Source organism: Eleutherodactylus coqui, chromosome 1 (assembly GCF_035609145.1).
Source record: "Eleutherodactylus coqui strain aEleCoq1 chromosome 1, aEleCoq1.hap1, whole genome shotgun sequence".
Classification (NCBI taxonomy): domain Eukaryota; kingdom Metazoa; phylum Chordata; class Amphibia; order Anura; family Eleutherodactylidae; genus Eleutherodactylus; species Eleutherodactylus coqui.
Genome location: NC_089837.1, coordinates 473,319,073 through 473,339,951, shown reverse-complemented (window position 1 = coordinate 473,339,951; position 20,879 = coordinate 473,319,073). Strand labels below are relative to the sequence as shown.

The window sequence follows — 20,879 nt, the reverse complement described above, 5'->3', positions numbered from 1 at the left end:
AAAATGTCCGATCTATTAAAAGCAACATTTGTTCCGCACGGTGAACATCGACAGAACAAAAAAAGATACCGCCTGAATTGGGCTTTGTTTTTTTTGGTTCACCCCTTCCCCAGTAAAAAATATAATAAAAAGTGATGAAAAAAAATTGTATGCACCCTGTATGAAACTACAGGGCACGCAAAAAAACAAACAAAAAAAAAAAACTGCCCTCGCACATCTGTATCGACATAAATAGAAGAAGATGGCAGCAAAGCAGAAAAGCTTATTTTTTTCTAAAGATATTCCGTATTTTTAATAGTAATATAGCAAAAAAAATAAAACAAATTTGGTCCAGTCATAATCCCACCGACCCGCAGAATAACGTCATGTCGTTTCTGCCACAGTATGTACACCAAAAAAAGCCCAACCCAAAGATGGTGGAATGGCATATTTTTCCAAACAAGCCCTCAGACAGCTAAGCTGAAGGATAAATAATAGTTAGGATTTTTTTAAGAGGGGAGGAGGAAAAACTGAATATAAAAAAGGGGCGGTCCTTAAAGGGGTACAAGTTGGACAATCCCTTTAAGCATGAATAACATACAGCATATCCAGCCTATAACTGTCAGAATCAATGTTTTTTTTTTCTTCTCATACTTACAAAAACAGGATCTAAAAGAAGTCTACTGGAGAATCCGAACACCTCTGAAGAGAGGACTTCATTCAAGCCAGCAGAGAGGATGATGTGCCGAGCCTGCGAGGAGGAGAGAGAGATATGAGGGTCCGCACAGCGGTAACACGGGGTCTGTCCTATACCCCACAAACACATCAACACGATATTTGGGTTACATCATTAGCTGTAAATACTTCCATGTTACAGCTGTAGTTACTCTTAAAGGGATTGTCACCTGAAGCTTACCATAGGGTGGGAGATCAGTACTCATCAGCGAAGGTCAGACTGCTGGAATCCTCAACAATCACCAGAAGTTGAGTCCCGATAGTCCCCAAAAGAACGAAGCGGTGCTCGCTCACTCCTGTGCACCGGCGTCCGTTCACACTGGACAGCCTGAGCCAGCCGAGCGCAAGCAATCCGCCATCTCTGCCAGTCCAAGTTGAATAAATGGAGCAGCAGTAGAGATGTGTGACCATTTCTGCATTCATTTTGGGACACTCACGACCCCCATTCTTGTGATTGGTGGGGGGGGGGGGGGTCCCAGCAATCTGAACCTGGCTGAAGAGATCAACTACCCCACTTCGCAAGATAAGAAGTCCTTAGGACAACTCATCAATAGTTGATCAACAGGGGTCCGTCACTCGGGATCCCTGATCAGCTGATCTATGTCAGTGTGGACAGAGCTGAAAGCAGAGAGCGCTGTCCATATTGCAGTGGCCTGGCTTGGTACTACATGCACAGCTCACATTGAATTCAACGGGATCTGTGCCTGCATTACTAAACCGGGCGGCTGCACTGCTGATGGCACTATCTGCTTCTGAGGATAGATCATCAATAAGTATCCTGGACAACCCCTTTAATAACAGTGAGATCTAAGGGTGCATTTACACGGGTGATTCTCACATGTGACTTCTGTGCATTATGAGATACACACAAACCACACGTGAAAAGAACCCGTTATTTTTTTCTTGAACCAAAAGTCCAAGAAAGGGGGAGAAAAAAAACGGAAACAAATAAAACCAGATGCTGTGCGAATGCGATGCGGTTTTTCTACTTTTTACTATTGAACCATGTGATTTTGACAAACATGAAAATTTCACGGCACGCTATGCGTCGCACTCACAGGCAAAACTGCGTGTTCACCAGTACGATATCTGTCCCCTGTCTTACATGTGTAAATACGGCCTAAACCGTATTCGCAGCTGTAGCGGTCAGAGCGCTAAAAGCCATTTCCATGGAAGTACTACTGACGACCTGTTCTCAACTGCGGACGCTCGTCACTGCAGGGTGGAGTCTAATTAAAAATTAGCGCAATTACAAGTGCTGACGAAAGTCAGAGCCGTGGCCCCCCTCTGTACCCCCCGTGCAGTGCGAAGCTGACAGCAGGCGCCCAATCAGCCGGGGTGCTGAGCGACGGACCCAATGATTCATGACCTCATCAGTGGTATTTCCCTAAAAACCCCTCTAACATACATTATATATCCGGGCTCTCTCACACAAGCGGGGGTTTTTTAACCGCGTATCACATGTTCAGATTTTGCGCATATAATGTGTGGTAACAAATTTTACATAGGGCGCACGCAAAAAAAAAAACACGCACCATCCTGGATGCGCGCGCCAAATAGCGTACGGGGATTTGTCGTCACATACATGTAAGCGAGCCCTTAATGGTGCCACCATCCGCGTACAAGAGCAGGGGACGGCACGGACGGATACATATATGTGCGACCGGTACGCATACGGGTTATCAGAGGGGGCGGGGTCTGCACAGCGAATACATAATGAGCACTTATGACATAATAATTACATAAAAGTTTTGCAAACATGAAAAAGTTGTTTTTAAAAACCAGTCCAAGTGAGAGACGCAGGAGTCGCCGAGGCAGCCAATCAGGAAGCAGCTCTCACTCCTCCCAGGGCTCGGGGAAGATGAGAGGAACGAGCTGATTGGCTGCCTCGGGGGACTGCACACAGGTGGAGACATAAGGGTGCTGCAGCAGCTGGCATCCACCCTGTCACTGTGACACCTACCTGGTCCTCCGCGGGCTAGCGCACACTTCAGGGGGCTATGAGCGGGGGAACGTAACGTGGTGGAGAAAGCCGTGAGATGGGAAGCGATGGTAAGGTGACATGGATGCCTGTGCCCTCCCTCCAGCCCGGGCTAGATGAGGCAGGAGGAGGGGAGCCCGCCGGGAGGCATCACAAGTAGGACGAGGGATGAGCGGAGAGGAGGGATGGGCGAATGAGAAAAGGAGAAAAAAAGAGAAAGAAAAGAAAAGGAAAAAAAGGAAATGAAGGAAGGAAAAAAAATGTCGAGACCCCTCCTCCTCCTCCGCCTGCTCCTCCTCCTCCTGGCGAGCTACGTGCTACGTGCCCTGCGTGCTGACGTCACTCAATGCGGCTGGCGTCACCGCTCCCAGAGTTCCCTGCGAGGCCGCTAACTTCCATCGCGGAAGTGCTTCTGACGTCACGACCATGTGACCTTGAGTTGTGTGTACCACGTGACTAGACAAGGCTGTTGATGCAGCCCAATGTAGATCTGCCTCAAATGAATGGACACTGCCTCTAAGGGCTCATTCACACGCATGGATCGGCGCACTAAAAAATGTGCGCGCGTAAAACGCAGAATATAGAAGCCATTGATTTCAGCAGGCACGTGTTTAACGTGCGCAAAAATAGCACCTATTGAACTAAGGAATTGCCCGTTTCAGTGAATGGGAGCGGCGTCGTTGGGATTTTTTTTTGCGTGCGCAAATGCACAAAAAGTACGATAAAACACATTTGCTCGTACAAATACGCAATTCTGCAAAAAAAATGATGTGTATGTTAACGTAAATATGCATAGGCTGGTGTGAATGCGGCGTTTTCACGCGGCCGAGAAAACCATGCACAAATATGAAACCTATTCACCCATACGCCGGTGATTTTTGTATCGCAGCATGCCCTAGCTTTGGGCGTTCACGCGGAACGCCTCACTTCGCCCATTGTTCCAATGGGGCCGGCGCAGCATCGCACAGCGTGAGAGGTGTATACGAGTGCGCAGCATTGTAAACCGATTGGGAAACACTCTGCGATGCTTTTCGCCGCGGCGGAGGAGCGCTGCGTCCCTGATGTGATGCGAGGCAGATTTAACATATCTCGCATCCACGGGGACATCGCATGTTGGTTTTTTGCTTTTTTTTCCATTTTTGTTTTTTCCTACTCCCTTTTAAAAAATCGTAGCTCCTTTATTTATCCATCGACATTGCTGTATGAGGGCTTGTTTTTTGCGGGATGAGTTGTAGTTTTCACTGGCACTATTTATTGTACCATATAATGTACTGAAAAGCTTTTAAAAAATTCTAAGCGGAGAGAAATGGGGAAAAAAACGACATTCCACCATCTTTCGGTGCATCCTGTTTCTACGGCGCACAAACTGCAACAAAAACGACCTGATATTTTTATTCTATGGGTCAGTGCGATTACTACGATACCAAACTTATATAGGATTTTTTTTGCTGTAGTACTTGTATTTTTTTTTTTTTTTTTAAATATTTAATTTTTTTCAATTATTTTCTGTCAATTTTGTGTGCGCAATAACTTTTTTATTTTTTCGTCGACGTAGTTGAGCAAGGTCTCATTTTTTGCGGGATGTCCTGTAGTTTCCGATAGTATCAATTTGGAATACATACGACTTTTTGATCACTTCTTATTGCGTTTTTTCTGCGAGACAGGATAACTAAAAAAGTGCATTTCTGGCGTTCTTTTTTTTTTTTTCAGACGACGTTCACCGTGCAGGAAAAATGATGCACTACTTTGATAGATCGGACTTTTACAGACGCGGCGATACCAAATACATATTTTTATTTAATGATTTAGATTTTTTAATAATTGATATGGCAAAAGGGGGGTGATTTAAACTTTTATAAATTTTTTTTTTTTACAATTAAAAAAACTTTATTTATTTTTTTTACTTTACTTTGAAGTCCCCCTGGGGGACTTTAACATGCGATGCTTTGATCACTCCTGCAGTATGACGTAATGCTATAGCATTACGTCATACTGCTTTTTCACAGGCAGTCTATCAAGCCACCTCACGGGGATAGCTTGATAGGCAGTCTGCTAACGCAGCCCTGGGGCCTTTCTAAAGGCCCCCAGCTGCCATGATACCTGCACAGCTCCCCCGATCTTACCGCGGGGGGGCGGCGGCGTGCGGGACCCCCGAACAGCATTCGGGGGATTTAAATGCCGCTGTCAGAATTGACAGCGGCATTTGAAGGGTTAATAACCGCGAACGGCCGATCACAGCTATTGCCCGCGGGTGTCAGCTGTAATAAACAGCAGGACGTAGAAAGTCGATAGCGCCGTCACTAAGGGCTTAAAGGGGCTTTCCAGCGAAATCCTACTGACTAGAGATGAGCGAGTATAGTCGCTAAGGCACATTACTCGAGCGAGTAGTGCCTTAGCCGAGTATCTCCCGGCTCGTCTCTAAAGATTCAGGGACCGGCGCTGGTGACAGGTGAGTTGCCGCGGGGAGCGGGAGGGAGAGAGAGATTTCCCCTTCGTTCCTCCCCGCCGCTCCCTGCCCCCTGCCGGCCCCGAATCTTTAGAGACGAGCGGGGAGATACTCGGCTAAGGCACTACTCGCTCGAGTAATGTGCCTTAGCGAGTATACTCGCTCATCTCTACTACTGACGTATCCTCAGGGTAGGTCATCAATAGCTGATCGGCTGGGGTCCGCCACTTGGGACCCTGGCAATCTGGCACCAGCTGTCAGCACCACAACAGTGTATGGAGCTGAAGCTGCTGCTGCCACTCCCGTGTAGTGGCCAGAGTTTGTAACTGCAGGTGCAGCTCTTATAGAAATCGAAGGGGACCCCATCTTACATTTACCAGCGCTGGCCAATACAAAAGGGTCGGAGTATCAGTTTCCGCTCCCTACCTCACTCTGTAGCAGCGCTGACAGCAGGTGCCCAATCAGCCAGGGTCCCAAGTGACGGATCCCAGCCAATCAGCTCTTGATGACCTACCCTGAGGATACCTCATCAGTAGGATTTCCATGGACACCCCCTTTAACAGCACGGTTTGAAACGGAAGTCGCACTGTGATTGGTTGCTATGGGCAACAAAGACCCTTTTATAAATACCCCCCATTAAAGGGCTATCTGGGAGTTTGTAGGGATCGCCCAGACACACCTACCGCTCTATCTTACCTCAAGTGTGGAGAGGTGTAACTGCACGCTGGGTGGTTGGGTGACGGGGTGCTTCTAGAAAGCCCAGAAAGTATTGTGCATGGTCCCATTCTAAACACAGATAGTCCCCTACTTGCGAACGTTCGAGTTCCAAACGTCGCCACATGCGAACAAAGTTGTCTGTGATTGGACTGACATTCTATCAAGCCACCCCACGGGCACGGCTTGATAGGCACTCTGCAATAGCAACACTAGGGCCTTTTAAAAGGCCCCTGGCTGCCATGGCAACCGCACAGCAAACACGATCTTATCTTGGGGGAGGGGGGGCAGTGCGGGACCTCCAAATATCAGTCAGGGCATTTAAAAGATTAATAGCTCAGATGAGAGGCGCGGCTTATTGGAACTGTTGTGTGCGGGTGTCAGCTGTAAGAAACAGCCAGCACCAGTGTTGCCGGCCGTTGCCTGGCGTAATGCCGCATTTGGCGGCGAAATTGTACTGCGCATGCCAGCGTATTTCACATAGTGTCATGCGCAGTACATCTGTGTTTTTTACATGTTTCGTATTAATCATGCGTATATACGGGCCCATAGAGAACAATGGGCTCTGTCTCACATATATACGGCAAAATAGAACATGCTGCATTCTATGATCATGTATTGCACAATTCAGGCACGCTAATGTGATCGCAACTGCGTAAGGCAATGTGGCTGATTGCCTACAAGTTACCACGTATCACTCAGGTGTACAGCATCTACGTAATACACGGTAATCATACGCCGTGTGAGCCAGACCATATACTATACGGAAAAAAGAAGTGGAGTAAAATGGGGAAAAAAACTCGAAATTCTGTCATCTTTAGGGGGTCTTGTTTATATGATGCAGACACACTGCACAAAAATAACATAATACGGCTACAAGCACACGAGCGCAAAACTCGCGCGAATATAAACGCCATTGTTTTGAATGGAGTCATACACATGAGCAATGCTGCTGTGAGGGAAAAAATCGTGGCATGTCCTATTTTTTCACGTTCCTCGGTACGCCTCGCCTATTGTTTTCAATGAGAAACCCTTGCGCTCCTCTGACTCGCGTGAAACACGTGCCTGAGTGTTGCTGTTTTGCAGAATTGATGCAAGTTTTTTTTTAACCCTTTCCAATCCACTGTCTCACGTCTGAAGTCATTATGATTTAAGGCTGTACAGCTCCGATGTTGAAAGACGTCCGTTGCGGTTCTCTTACTGTATTTTGCCAGCCTCTCTGCTGTCGGAGCCTATCCAACGTGTCACCTCATGCAGTACTGGCTTTAGCCAGCATATAGCGCCGTTGTATAATGGCAGAAAAAGAGTATGCCCCCTAGGAAAACCAGGATACAAATTGGATTGGAAAGGGTTAAATAAAGAATAAGGCCGCCTGCAGATGGGCGGATCGGATCCAGCGGCGAGAATTCTCACCGCGGGACCCGACCCGAGCGCCTGCAGGGACCAGCGCGTACTCACCCGCGCCCGCCGGCTCTGGCTGTTTGATGTGCCGGCTTGCCGGGCAGCCAGCGCATGCACAGACCGGAGACGGCGTCGAGTGGGTGACATTTCTGTGCGAGGCTCTGCGAGCCCCGCACAGAAATAGAGCATGCCACGATTTGTTTGCCGCACGATATTTTGCACGGCCAAATCGCGGCCGTCTGCATAGGATTGCGTTTGTTAACGCAATCCTATGCAGGCTTCCAGCAGCGGAAATTCCGCGGGAAATACCGCCGCGGAATTTCCGCTCGTGTGCAGGCGGCCTAACAAAATGAAAAACGCATGTTGGCAAACGCCACATCTCGTTTCTGCATTTCTCGCATTTACCCATGTGAATGTAGACTAAGGCTTGGTTTATACTGACACATTTGCCTGCGCAATACACAGAATTTAGATCCCATTGATTTCATTGGGTTTCGTCACATACATGTATTTGGCGTGCGCAATTCCATTGTTCAAAAAGAAACCACAACATTTTCTATTTTCTTCCACTTTATCCTCCATCTCAAAACCAGGCAGCCGGGCGGAAAATGGACGGACCACACTATAGTCAATGGAGTCCGCCCAACACTGTTCGGTTCCGTCTCAGCCGCAGAAATTCCCCTTTTCTGAACGGAGCAGGAAAGTGGAATCCCCAACGCAAGTGTAAAAACACCCTTAGGCCGGATGCACACGACCGTACGGTAAAATGTTGCGTAAAAATCTCAGTGTTTTACCGACGGAGGGAACTGCGTATTTTTGCCTGCGCATAAACAATGTATTTTACGCACGCTGTCACGCATCGGCTTCCTGGTTTCTTCTTTTTTTTAACTTTCATCTGATGTTGTGCTGGATCATATTTTCCTCCAGCAGGTTTCGGGGTATTCTGTAGCTTCCTAATTGTATAGTGTGCACACATAATGAAAGAAACCAATCGGACACAAGTCATCAGCGTTGAATCTCTACCAGCTCTCCGGAGTTACAATACCAGAGCCCTAATTTATTGAAACACATAATACCTCCTCTTTATGGGCGTGCAACAGATTACATCAGTAACGTATACATATTCTTTTTCACTGGGTCATGTAGAATTCCCCGCCCCCCTCCCCACCTTCTCTCAAGTCCAGTGTACGTGTGGACTTTGTCCTCTCATCATGCGGTCAAGCTAAAGGAATTTCAGTGTACGTGGCAATCTTTGTTTGAGAAGTTTCAGTGTGGGGGGAGGTAGAGCTGGGGAAACACACAATAATGAATACAAGTATACATATAATATTGTGACTTTAACTCGTAGAGGCTGCTGTGGAACTTTGTATTAGGCTGAAGTTATAAAACACACATCTTTCACCATGCCATTGTCCAGCAATTACCATAATGAAATTATGCAGCCATTAGCCTCTACAGAGTTAAATCACTACAGCTGCGCAATACTTCTAGTTTATTATAAATCAATAGACATTTTACGCTAACTAACCATCATGTCTACTACAATGTTTCCAAGCAACATGCATAAAAAACGCTGTACGCACAATGTGACTGCATATGCACGGCGTTCTGAACACACCCATAGAAAACCATATGGCTGTACGCTTGTAAAACGCGGTAAAAAAGAACATGCTGTGTAATTAACATAAGAAATATACACAAGTGTGAATAGAGCAGTGTGGTTTCATTGACGCCATTCATTGCGTAATAAGAAATGAAATTACAGTCACGTGAGCCTGGCTTTAGGCCTCCTTCACACGGGCGACAAAGTCGCGAGATTTTGTAGCATTGCTACAATGCTACAAATCGCATGTATGAGAAGCCCATGGTTTCCTATGGGATCCTTCACACATGAGATGTTTTGTAGCATGCTACAAAATGACACGCAAACCTCGCAGGTCCGGTGATATGCCCGCGACACGCTAGGTTTTGTAGCCCATGTTTCTCTATGGAGCCTTCCTCTCTGTTGCATCGCATCGCACGAAAATGCGGTTTGCATGCGATGCGATGCAACTTTGACAGTAGCAAATGCTACTGTCAAAGTTATGATCTAAGCCCTTACTGCAAGGGGAAAAAAAAACACACATACATCACCTTAGACAAGCTGTCAGCCCGACCGCAGCTTCTCCCCAGGTCCCAGCACGGATCTTCTACTTCTCTTTTAGCCGGTGATTCAAAAATCCCCGCCTCCTGGAAGCACTGGCTGAACCAATCACAGCCATTCTTCGAGCACTGGCTGTGATTGGCTAAGTGTCAGCCAACCACAGCCAGCGCTTCCAGCAGCCGGGGATTTTTCAATCTCCAGCCAGAAGATGAAGAAGCCGGGGACCTGGGGAGAAGCCCCAGACAGCACGGAATAGGTGATGTATACTTTTTTTTTCTTTTTTAGTTACAGCTTATTTTCGGGGTAGGGCTTATATTTCAAGCCCGCCCCCCCCCCCCCCCCGAAAATCCTCGCATGTGATGCCACAAAGTCGCGCGATTTTGTAGCATCACTTGTGACTTTGTAGCGCTACAAAATCGCGGTATTGCTGCGACAAAATCGCAGCGATATCACACGGTGCAGCTATGCGATATTGCTGCGATTTTCTCGCAACAATGTAGTGTCGCCCGTGTGAAGGAGGCCTAAGGACGGTCGCACATGACCGAATTTGAATTGTGGATTCCACGACTGTTGTCTACATAGATGATCCACGGTAAAACGCAGGCATTGAAAGGCATGCATTTTCGAATTTTGCTTCACACTCGTGGGTACGTATTGCATATTCCGCTAGCGGACAAAAAAGTCACAGCATTGCATATGGGCTGTGTATCGGCACAGGAAATACCATAAAATAACCTGGACTGCTCGTGCCTCCGCGGTCATAAGCAATACAGTTAAGTCTCGTACGCAGGGTCACCAGCCGGGCTCACACCTGGAATCCGCTACAGGCCTTTCGCATGCGGAATCCGACTGGTTCGTGTGAGCTCGGGTGGTGACCCTGCGGACCTCATGAAACTGTATTATAGATCACCGGGGTATCTCGCAGGCTGTCATGCACAGTACAGTTTTTTTCCTGCACCGTCACTTTGCGATGACGCGGGTAACCGCAGCCCATACGCCATATTATTTGCATATGTTTTGCAGGTCAGGCACCTCCATTGACTTCAATAGAGGTTGTCCGCACGATGTCCATGGCAAAATAGAGCATGTTGCGATGTTTCTTCGTATTCGTGAGTGTGAAGGGAAAAAAAAATAATCGAACCTACATGCCTTTTATTGCCTGCGTTTTGCCATGGAAAGTCTGTGCGGTGTAAGCAGGTAAAGGATGAGGTTTGATGGAGTATATTTCCCTCCCAGGCTCTTAGTCTGGACAGGGTGGAGATCCAGTCCATAGCTTCACCCTGGCTCTCAACTCAGCTGTAGGCACTGCCCCCATTACTGGAGCATAAAAGACTGCAGCTCCAGGGAGTCAGTGTCTGTCAAGCTGAAGAGGGAGCAACACCTCACTGTGTGGACCTGAGCACCCTGCGTGGTGCCCCTGTTATTTAGAGAAGGACTTTTCTATTTTGCTTTGGCTTTGTTTGGACTTTATTTTACTTTAAAATAAAACTGAGCAAGTTTTATTCACCTGCTGATTTTTGCCACCCCACCCCCTGGAGGACTTTCTGACACTTGGTGTTTGGATGCAAGCAACAATCCTGATGGCTGAGGGCAATGGCAAGACACCCGTGAATGTCCTGGGTAAAACCTGCGGTCGCGATGCGAGCGCCAACCCCAGCCGGAGTAAGGCTGTGGCATGGTGGGAAGGAGGTCAGGCAACCAGAAAGGGCACCGTTGGAGTTGAAAGGCTTTGATAGCCCCAACCAGTTTCCTAAGCCAAAGAAACCAGAGCCTTTGAGGTGCTGGAGATGCCAGAGGCTCGGCCATGTGTTGGCTCAGTGCCCTATGACCAATGAACCTATGGAGTGTGACGGTGCTTGGCACCAGTCCTTGTTCGCAAGGCCTATTTGCAATGCCTCATAAAAACTAGAGATTCAGCTATAACTGTGTCGCAAAAATGTAAACCACCATTTTGTGGAGGCTCTACTGGACTCTGGTAGCCTAGTCACCTTAGTGCATGCTAGCCTGATAGCAGAAGGCTTCATACCGCGTAAGCACATAAGTGTGGTATGTATACACGGTGACACAAGAGTGTATCCTATGGCACAGTGTAACTTTGAAACCCATGTTGGATCTGTGACCTACGATGTAGGTGTTGTCAAGGGATTGAGCGTGATATTGGGATGGGCTTTTCCTGTATTCTGGGATTTATGGGGAACAATGATAATCCCTACTAGAGAGACTGATGCAAAACCCAGCTAACACCTCCGCAGGATAGCTGGGTCAATGTGGACGTTGAATCAGAGAATGTAACTTTTCCTTTACAGGTCTTGGCTGGAGATGATGCTGAGGAGGAAGTCTACCCCTCGGTTCAGGATGTGTCCGATCTGGAGGATGCGCCTGGGAACTTTGGGACAGGCCAGTTAAGGGACCCCACTCTTATCAATGCCAAAGAAAATGTTGAAGTGATAAATGGTGTGTTACAGGAACCGGGTTCTGACCAAAGGTTCCCCCATTTTACCATGAATGATAACTTGTTGTATAGAGTAACGAAAATAAGCGGGAAAGTGGTGGAACAGTTGGTCATGCCAAAACCGTACAAGCGCAAGGTGCTAGACTTAGCACATAATCACGTATTAGGAGGACATTTAGGAACTGATAAAACGCAGGATAGAATTCTTCAAAGGTTCTTCTGGTCGGGGGTTTACAACAACATAAAGGAGTACTGTGAGTCGTGCCCCACCTGTCAGATGACCACTCCTGTGTCGCAGTCCCTTAGTGCCTCTCCCGACTATAGAGGTTCCCTTTGAAAAAATTGGAATGAATTTAGTGGGTCCCCTAGTCAAGTCGGCTAGAGGGCATCAATACATTTTGGTCGTGTTAGATTATGCCACTCGATACCCTGAGGCAATCCCTTTAAAAAGCCCTACTGCCAAAAACATTGCACAAGAGTTGTCCCTTATGTTCTCCAGAACAGGTCTTCCGAAGGAAATCCTCACAGACCAAGGGACCCGTTCATGTCCAAAGTAACGAAAGAATTGTGCCAACTCTTTAAAATTGACCACATACGAACCTCGGTTTACCACCCTCAGACGGATGGGTTGGTGGAGAGGTTCAATAAGACCTTGAAGCAAATGCTAAAGCAGGTAGCAGAGAAATATGGTCAGGACTGGGACCGGCTGTTACCTTATCTCATGTTCTCCATACGGGAGGTACCACAGGCTTCTTGCCATTTGAGTTGCTATACGGTCGGCACCCCAGAGGGTTGTTGGATATAGCCAGAGAAACCTCGGAGACCGAATCTACTCCCTATAGGAGCATCATAGAGCACGTGGCTTAGATGCAGGACTGCATTAATACTGTAATGCCCATTGTCAGGGAACACTAGCAGAGGGCACAGGAGGCCCAAAGCAAAGTGTACAATCGTTCTGCCAGGGTGAGAACTTTTAGTCCCGGTGACAGGCATGGCCTAGACCTTTAACAAAAAAAACAGGTCAGAGCCTTTTTAGGAATGACCGGGTACTGCCGTAAGTTCGTTCCTAATTTTGCCTCCATTGCAGCAGCACTTACAGACTTGACGAAAGGGAGCAAGTCGGTAATGGTGGCATGGACAGCCGAGGCCGAGCAGGCCTTTCAAAATTTAAAGTCGGCCCTTTCCCAACAGCCAATATTGATAATGGCTGATTTCTCTGAAGAGTTTATTGTGCAGACGGATGCTTCTAATGTAGGGTTGGGTGCAGTATTGTCCCAGTCCATAAATGGGGAAGAACATCCAGTACTGCGGAGAAGAATTATGCTATTGTTGAACGTGAGTGTTTAGCAGTAAAATGGGCACTGGAAACGTTAACGTATTATCTCTTGGGGAGAAAGTTTAAATTGGTGTCAGACCATGTCCCCCTGGATGAAGCAGAATAAGGAAAAGAATGCGAGGGTGATGAGGTGGTTTCTTTCACTTCAGAACTTCAAGTTCACCCTGGAATATAGAGCAGGCAAGTCACAAGGTAAGGTTGATGCCTTGTCTAGGGTGCATTGTCCCATCAGCAAAAAGGCACAGCCCTCCAGTCTGGAGAAGAGGGGGGGGCTGGGATATGTAAGCAGGTAAAGGGTGAGGTTGTGGATGGAGTATATCTCCCTCCCAGGCTCTCAGTCTGGACAGGGTGGAGCTCCAGTCCATAGCTTCACCCTGGCTCTCAACTCAGCTGTAGGCACTGACCCCATTACTGGAGCATAAAAGACTGCAGCTCCAGGGAGTCAGTGTCTGTCAAGCTGAGGAGGGAGCAACACCTCACTGTGTGGACCTGAGCACCCTGCGTGGTGCCCCTGTTATTTTAATAAGGACTTCTCTATTTTGCTTTGGCTTTGTTTGGACTTTACTTTAAAATAAAACTGAGCAAGTTTTATTCACCTGCCGATCCAGTGTATCTTTGCTGCCCCACCCCCTGGAGCACTTTCTGACAGCGGAAGCGACTGTGAATTTCGCAATTAAAATCCATTAATGTGAGATCCCTCTAAGGCTAGTTTCACACGAGTGATCGCTCCTTTTTTTTATGGCGAAAGTCAATGAGACTTTCTAATGTTAAAATTGCAACGCATATTTGTTGTGTTGCGATAAAAAGCAGGCTCCATAGGGAAACATGGGGGATTTAAAAAAAAAACTAAAAAACGCACATCGCAGAAAGATAGAGCAAGCCGCGATTTTTTGTTTTCTCAACATCACAGGCTGGAAAAAAAACACTGTAAGTCACTGGTTTCATAATCTGCTTTTTTACTATCGCATCAGGAAAAAAATCGTGCGACTCTTTCGCCCCCATGAAACCACGCGATCAGGTCAGATGTTTCTATGCTTACAATTATAAACATTTCATAAGTTTTTAAACTTTAATTGACAAATACATCAAGTTCAAGCAAAGGCTCAAGATTTACAATGTTGACTTTTTTTTTTATGATTTATGTAATTCACCTTAGTATGCCGGATATCAGCTTTTGGGCCAAATCCTGGCTGGTGGTAACCCAGTCTTGCCTGATCAGTGCTTGGAGTTTATTACAATTTCCAGGTTTTTTTTGGTCCACCTGTGGAATTTCCTGGCCATAGACCCAAAATATCAATGTTTTGTTCACCGAGCCACTTCGTTGTCACTTTTGCCTTGTGACATGGTGCACCATCATGCTGGAAACTGCATTGTTCAGTACCAAATTGCTCCTGGGCGGGGTGGGAGAAGTTGCTCCTGGGCGGGGTGGGAGAAGTTGCTCTTGGGCGGGGTGGGAGATGTTGCTCTTAAAGGAGGTTTAGATACCATTCTTTATTCATGGCAGTGGTCTTTATGAATGAGCCCGCTCCCTTGGATGGAAAGACCCCCCACACATGAATGGTCTCCGGATGCTTTACTGTTGGCATGACAGAGGACTCATGGTAGCGCTCATCTTCTTTTCTCCGGACAATCATTCTTCTAGACGTCCCCAACAGTCTTTTCTCTCAGAAGAGCAGGACTGCCCTGATGACTCTCCACCAGTAATTAAAGTGAACCTGTCACCAGCTTCATAACGCCAGAAGCTCGGGCAGCATGACCTTGGGACAAATATGGCCATTTGGCTCATGTTTCATTCTTGATCACTGTAGCAGTTCAGAAAACACATACATAGAAGTTTGACTCAAAGCTAAACTTTGAAGTCAAAGAGGTGGCCCCACGCCATCCTCTCCCCACCCGAAGCATGTGGACTGACAGCTCCCTCCCTATACACAAAATGAGAGAGGAGCTGTCAGTCTTCATGATGCAGGCGGGGAGAGCCTGCCACTTGGACTTGGGAGCTCAGCTCCGAATAAACTTCTAAGTGTTTTTTTTTCCTAAAAATGCTGCACTGTTTAAAAAAAAAATGTATTCAGGACAAATTGGCATATCTGTCCCATTATCTGGGCAGCATGAACCCAGTTAGAAGTTCCCTCTAACATTCAGTGCAGAATACTTCATAATTTCATTTGATACTTTACTCTGCAGCGGACCATTTAGATAAGGGGCATCTTTCGATACCTATAAAACTCTGGGATGACATTATGGGGTGGTATAAGGAACTAAAACTGTGGTGACAGGGTCCCTTTAAATAACACGACAACAGAGAAGTGAATGCTTAGGAAAAATAATAATAAATAATAATAATAATCTTTATTTGTATAGCGCCAACATATTCCGCAGCGCTTAAAAGACGATTCTTACAAATATCGGGCACAACTCGCATACGCCCGTCTGAATATATCCTTACATTTTCTCCCACAGCATGTGCAGATTTAGTAAAACGCTAGAAATGCTGCAAATTCTTTGCCCACAGACAGCAGCGTTAACAGCAATAAAGGGTATTGTTTTTTCTATCTGCTATCTGTCCTCTACTAAGGCTACATTCACACAAGCGAGTGCAATATTGCGCTTGCCAATGTGCGTGTTTCATGCTGATGTGATACGTTTTTGATTCAAAAAAGCCTCTCCTCACTTCTGTGAAGTTGCGGTCCTCAGGCACGTTTCACGCACATTAGAGGATTGCAAGTGTTTCCCATTGATTTCAATAGGAACATCACATCGCACTTGTAGGGAACGTTTTTGTTTCTCCTTAAGGAGAGCATTTAGAAGACTTATAAGGCCATGCATATTCCTCTGGGAAATATGCAAATAAGGAACATGGAACAATACCTCTGCAGCGCCACCTATTGGATGGCAGCATTCCTGCAAGCCAACGTTATACTTTGTTCAAGCCTTATGTTATTGTTAGCATTTTAGTAGTTCATGACCCCTGACGACCCTAAAGGTTAGCTCCCTCCATGTTTTTCGGTTTTGCACTGCTTCTAACAGTCATTGTTATAAGGCTTGTATAAAGAATCTAACACTGGCTTGCAGGAATGCTGGCTTCCAATAGGTGGCGCTGAAGAAGTATTGTTCCATCTCCCTTATTATCGTACCTACATGCACATTGCACAGCATGCTATGTCTTTAATGGTCCCATTGAAAACAATGGGCGAGGCGTTCTGAGGAAATAACCAAAGACGGAACGTGCTGCGAGGGGAAGAAAACGATAAAAATTGCTCATGTGAATAAATCTATTCAAAAGAATGGAGTTCGTATTCATGCAACTTATGTGGGCCTCGCAACACGCAAGATTCTTGCCCATGGCGAGCGCGATATGGTGCTGTGAATCCTGCCCCTGTATCGCGCTCGCCATCTATGTGAAATGCCTGTAGATGCGAGGCGTTTTTGGACGGCTGTCCACGGGCGATGTGGTATCCCGCAGCAAAGCTCCGCCGCGGTAGCCGCCGCCGAATCTACACTGGTCAGCCCTATCTAATAAATAGGCTGACCGCGGAGAATCGGCGCAATTTACAGCATGCTGCGAATTGCCCGCCGCGAGCGGAGAATCTCAATGATTCTCCGCTCGTGGACAGGTGCCGGCGCTTTCCATAGCAATGCTATGGCAAGCGCCACGAAATCACTACCGTGGACAGGGGGCCTTCATGGGAAAACAACCTTGCATCACTTCTGGGATGTAAGGATCCTTCGCTGCAGCAGAGGATCGCAGAATTTCTCCCATTGTTTTCAATGGGGGGCCTCGCATGGCGTGCACCCGGCATGTAGTGTGGTGCTGCCGCCAGCCCCATTGAAAACAACTGGCGAAGCGATGCAGGAGCACACAGTAAGATAGAACATGCCGCGATTTGTTTCTTGCATAGTATCGTGGTGCCAAGTAGGAAAACATCGCTAATGAGCCTCACATACATGCGTTTTGTAGCCCGTGTAAATGAGGCCTAAAATCTAGGATTTGAGAAATCTCCAGTTTCCCCACGTAGATGGTGCGCTTCATAGAGAAGCAATTCTCCTAGTAATCAGTAGGGTGGCCTCCTTTTATCCCCATTGCCTCCTCTGCCATGTGCAGACGCCTCTAAGCCTCCCTTTATGGCCATTTACACAGGATAGTGAAGTCCGTCTAAGGCCTCTTTCACACGACCGTATGCGTTTTTACGTTTGGCCATATGCGCTTAAAAAAGACCGCACGAATGAAGAATAGCTGTGATTAAGTCCCCATCTTTAGCTGCGTGTTCTCTACCGTTCACACGGGCGGCTGCAGCATATCGGCAAAAAACACGCTGCAGCACGGAAATCCCTCGATCGGCAGAAATCCTCGTAATGACTACTAATGGTTAAATAGAGGCGGCTCTCTTCTCTTCCCAGCGTTGGTCGCAGCTAAACTCTCCCCCTCCCTTTTTTATTCAGCTCCCATAGGACTCTATGGGATTTTCCAGCATATTTTGGCCAAGGATAGGCCAAGAGCTGTCTTAGGACGCAGCGTATAAAATCAGCGACCGAAAACGTCCCCCGAAGTTCTATTTTTGACTGCGCAATTTTTTTTTTACACGGCTAAAAATTGCTCATCTGAATGAATACAATGATATCCAATGCTTCGGATGGACGCAACTAATTGGATGCAACTATTTAGCTGCGTATATTCGGTCATGTGAATAAGGCCTGAATGCTCTGCACGAGCGCTAGTGGCCTCAGTGGTGATGTCAGCGCTTGTGCAGTCGTTTACCCGACTGTTGGCCCGTGTAAAAGGCCATTGGACTGCAGGATTCTTGTTTGCACAAGCCAGTGACATCATCAGAAGCTCGTTAGTCTTTGACTCGTTCAACACAAATCATCCAGTGTTCACATTTGCTGTATAGGGGCTCTTTCCCACAAGAGCATATATGGCGACGGCGCTTTTACGTTTTCACGCCCGCTCTCTGTATAAGCGCCTGAATGGGTGTTTTTCCGCGATCACGGCCATTGTTTTCCCATCCATTCACACGACCGCGAGTGCTGTTTTTAGCGAAACAATATGCCGCACCCTGGAAATTCCTCGCTCTGTCACAATCCTCGGGATGCCTTCCAGTGTCTATATAGAGGCACCTGTAAGCTTTTCGCAGCGTTGGACGCTGCAAAAATGCCTTCTCCTCCCTTCTCTTTCCCTGCTCCCATAGGAGTCTATAGGACCCGCCGGGGTATATTGGCCAAAACATCGTTCCAGAACTATGTTTTGGCTGAGCGTATATACGCCAGACGCGTATATGTTCTTTTTTTCACGCTGCCAGCGTATTTGCGCGCCGTACATTCACCCGTGTGAACAGCTGCATTTGAAACCAATGCTTCACATGGGTATCGTATATGCGCCCGGGCGTGAAAACGCGCCATATATGCGCTCGTGGGAATAAAGCCTTAGGTTTTTTTTTTACACAGCCGAGAAAATCACGTCCTATCTTTGGGCGCTCCCTCGGAACACTTCGCCCATTGTTTTCAATAGGGTGGCAAACATATTGCATGGCCTGTGAGGCACACGTGGCACGACTGAAATTTGTCTCAAAAACGCCTTGCATCTGCGGGGGGAAAAAAAATCGCACTCGCCCGTATGAAATTAGCCGGAGTGAATGAGAATGACCGAATGATCGCCATTTAAACTAAACAATTAGTGAATGCGCCAACGATGCTTATACCTGCATATATGAATCAGAAGCAAATGAATAGCGCTCACTTTGGCTCATTTGAACGGCAGCGGTTCCATGTAATAGCCCCCCTATGCCCTGACAGAGCCCGGACCCCCGGCTGTGGAATACACAATGTACTGGAAGCAATCAGAGACTCCGGTTTATTTAGACAGACAGATTCCTCAGGACGCTACAAATCAGAGAGAACGCGGATCGTTAGTGTTAGACTGATAAATAGGAGCGAGGCCGCGCCCATTCCAGCGGGTCGGACCTCACTTATCTGTACTGCAGATGACTGCGGAGGCTCGCTAGCGGTCATGCGCAGAACAGGTTGGTTTTTTTTCTGTTTGTATTAATTGCGTAAGGGCTGCAGGTCGGACGCCTCCGTTGGCGTCAAGGAGGCCATCTGTGCTAATTCCGCAGTAGAACAGGGCGCGCTGCGATTTTTCTTTCACTCGCAGAATACGCAACTTGTATCTGAGAGTGTGAAGGAAAATTCAATAATACTGCCTTTCAATCCCCACAATAAACCACGGGCGCCGATTACGGATTACACAATTCAAATCCGTTGGTGTGAGCCCGGCCTGAGAGCTTACAGTCTATGAAGACATAGGGAGACTATGAGCTCAGAGCAGTGACCGAGGGCTGTAGTGGGGGTCCTTAGTCATGTGATCGCCGTTATCCAATGGATAACGGCGATCACGTAAAAGTTTTAAAAAAAAAAACTGTTGAAATTTGATGCTCCTTTCGGTTTGGGCCCGGTTGTGCATACAGACATAAGATTAGGGCCACAATGGGTATGTTTCTGAACACGGGACAAACAGGGGCATCCATTTTGGGGTGCAAATCCTCATTTTCATGTGCACTATAGAAAAAGAATGTCTAAAAATGACATACATACAAAAATATGAAACTTTATTTTTTTCTCCTCTCAATTGCATTAACTCCTGAAAAAAACTGTGGGGTCAAAATACTCCTGACCCCCTCAGTAAATATACATTAAGGGGTGTCGTTTTTAAAAAGGGGTCATTTGTGGGGGTATCTATCCTTCTGACACCTATGAGCCTTTGCAATCTTGGCTTGATGTAGGAAAATAAAGTGTTCCTCAAAATGCTGATAAGTAATGTTAAATTTGTACGTCTCCTAAATAGTTAAAAAAAAATAAAGTTTTTTTAAATGTACGTCCAGAATAAAGTAAACAGATGCAAACAGATGTCTTATCAAAAACTTTTTACAGTAGGTTTGCACATATGAGTTAAAAATGTGAAAACATTTTTTTTTCAAAATGTTCCCAATTTTGACACTTTTAATAAATATACACAAGTTCTACTGGTCTATTTTTACCACCTGAATGAAGTACAATATGTGGCGAAAAAACAATGTCAGAATCACTTGGATATGCAAAACCTTTACAGAGTTATTTTATGTTAATGTGACACATGTCAGATATGCAAAATTTGGCTTTGTCACTAAGGGGTTGAATAATTAAAATAGTGTATTCAAATCATCACCCCTCTCCCCACCCCTGCTGCTCCCCATCACCCCTCTCCCCACCCCCTGCTGCTCCCCATCACCCCTCTCCCCACCCCCTGCTGCTCCCCATCACCGCTCTCCCCACCCCTGCTGCCCCCCATCACCCCCTCCCCACCCCTGCTGCTCCCCATCACCCCTCTCCCCACCCCCTGCTGCTCCCCATCACCCCTCTCCCCACCCCTGCTGCTCCCCATCACCCCTCTCCCCACCCCCTGCTGCTCCCCGTCACCCCTCTCCCCACCCCCTGCTGCTCCCCGTCACCGCTCTCCCCACCCCCTGCTGCTCCCCGTCACCCCTCTCCCCACCCCTGCTGCTCCCCGTCACCCCTCTCCCCACCCCTGCTGCCCCCCATCACCCCTCTCCCCACCCCTGCTGCTCCCCATCACCCCTCCCCCACAGCTGTATACAGAGGTAGCCGCAGCTCCCCCATCCCTAGGGCTCTTCCACATCTCCGCTCCGCACTGACTACAGC

At 47.2% G+C, this 20,879-nt stretch overlaps 1 protein-coding gene across 3 annotated transcripts in view; it reads right to left on the bottom strand.

Moving 5' to 3' along the window:
• The window catches only part of R3HDM2 (R3H domain containing 2), a 122,298-nt gene extending 119,288 nt beyond the window's left edge, over positions 1–3,010 (bottom strand). The window contains exons 1-2 of one of the 3 annotated variants that reach the window (XM_066584442.1): positions 2,678–3,010; positions 638–730 (exon numbers count right to left, since the gene is read on the bottom strand). The gene's annotated coding sequence lies outside the window, so the exon portion shown is untranslated. The remainder of the gene's footprint in view (positions 1–637; positions 731–2,677) is intronic. The other 2 variants (XM_066584439.1, XM_066584440.1) reach the window with 2 other exon arrangements.
• Positions 3,011–20,879: the final 17,869 nt, after the last annotated feature.